Source organism: Mus musculus, chromosome X (genome assembly GCF_000001635.26).
Source record: "Mus musculus strain C57BL/6J chromosome X, GRCm38.p6 C57BL/6J".
NCBI classification, from domain to species: Eukaryota; Metazoa; Chordata; class Mammalia; order Rodentia; family Muridae; genus Mus; species Mus musculus.
This window is the reverse complement of record NC_000086.7, coordinates 36,805,459-36,807,679: the sequence shown is the minus strand read 5'-3', so window position 1 is coordinate 36,807,679 and position 2,221 is coordinate 36,805,459.

Genomic DNA, 2,221 nt, shown 5'->3' with positions numbered 1-2,221 from the left:
TTTTTCTTTTGTTTTGTTTTTAACCAGGCTTCGGGTAAAATACTAACTCTTTTAATCCTCACCACAGCGCTAGACAGGTGGCGTTTCCCAGGCCATTTTATAAGAGAACAAACGGAAGTGCTGAGAGTTGAGTGTCTTGCCCAGCCTCCTGTGGGGCATTTTTAAAATTAATGATTGATGTGGAAGGACCTAGCCCAATGTGGGTGGTGACATCCCTGGGCAGGTGGTTCAAGGGATATATATTTATTTATTTCTTACTGGCTGCCTCAGTTTCCCAATCTGGGAAATGGTGATTACAGCACCTGTATTTTAAGACTTTTTGTGGGGGGAATTAAATAGGAGAAGCCACATTCAATTAGAGGAAGGTCCACCCTACAGCAAAAGCTGAAGAAATGGCAAAGAGCATACAAGAGAAACAGAGTGCACTGGCTTTTTAAGCCAGTCGGAGCCTCTTAAGTTTTCATCTGCCTTCTTTGAATGGGCTCAAGAGTAGGGCACTTTAGGCTCAGGCCTAGGGGCATGCCAGGTCTAATAAGCCCTAGTTAGTCACATGGAAGTGCAGTTGGTACAGCTCTAATGACAGTGTCCTCAGGTGCTCCAATAATGTGATTGCTCCTCTCCTCTTGGAGTGGCTTGAATCATCTTGTGTGATAGCCAGTGTTCATTACTGTAGCCAGCACAGCCAGATGCCCATCAAGTACTATATGGAGGGCCCTGTGTTAGAAGTTCATGAAGGAGTGGCCAGCATATGTTCAAAGAGTGGTAAAAGCATTTGAAGTGGAGTCATCTGGAGTCCACAAGGTACGGGGAGGGGAGTGTTTCATGCCCCTGCCTCTCAGATGAGCCTCTCATTTTGCCTCTTGCAAAATGTAACAAAGCAAAAGAAACGGTGCCTCTGACCAAACTCCTATTGTATCCATCTAAGCTCACATCTACTATATGGGTACAGTGTTAGGAATATAAAGAAAAACAAGACAGAACACCTAATGGAGACAAACAAGGAGATACTCAGTTGCCATACAATGAAACAATTAAAATAATTAGCTGAACAAATGTTTCTTAAGTATCTATTACTTGCTATGTACTGTTCTGCCCAGGCACTGAGGACACAGCTGTGAATGAAAACACATAAAATCCCTGCCCTTATGGAGCTGACAGAAATGGAGTACTCTAGTGGCTAGCGGAGTATAGGCAAGTTGGAGAGGAGGTGTGGTTTGAGCCGAACTTAAAGACCTGTGCATGGGCCCATAGCATGTGCACAAGTCACAGAACAGAGGGTTAAGTACGTACTATCTCTCCATCCAAGGTAAAGTCTGGTGCTGATGAGATGGCTCTGTGGATACTTGCTGACTGACTCCTACAAGTTGTTCCCTGCTTTCTGCGGGTACACAGTGGCATTCGGGCATCCCACATACAAGATAAAGAAATACATGTTTCAAAAAAGAAGAGCTACAATCAAGAGCAAATAGTCCAAAGTCGAAGCCTCCACATTTTTTTTTTTGAGTGCCACCCTGGCTAAAAGTGAAGGGCTCCCAATGTCATTTGCTCCTGGGTTTGTATTTGTTAACTGGGGCCTCACCCAGTAGGTTAATCACCCTAGCCGCAGGCTGCTATCCCGCAAGAGGTCCTTACCAGCATAGGCTTAGACCCTTCATTTAAAAGGCAAGCCTAGGGCTCAGGGGGTGTGTTCCAGCCTGGGGACTTGCTCTCTCTCACTCTCTCTCTCACACACACACACACACACACACACACAAAGAAATAATTTTTAAAGGCAAGCCAATTTTGGAAGAGCTGAAAAAATTTGAATAAAATAAAGCTTAAATTCAGAGCTTTAGGTTTGAGTATTTTGTGCACTGATGATTCCTAACTTTGGCTAAAATAGAAAACCACCCACGTGCTGAGAGTGGTCTCTGTAAGCAGTGCTTTTTATAATGCAAATTTCTTTTTGGTATCTGTCCAAAGGACTTTGTTGGTGGATACTAAAACTATCTGGTGGCTTTCATTGTTATTTTATTTTGACAGGCTCACCATAGGTAGCCTAGACTGGCCTTGAACTCAAGATCCACCAGTCTCTTAAATTCAAGAATTACAGGCCTACCATCACGCCTTGCAGGCTTCACTTTGCAATAAGTTTTATGGCTCATGGCTGACAGGTCACCTTGAAGTTCTCCTAGAATTCTTCTGATAAGCCAGATAGTGCTGAGCACATTCCTTTACCTTG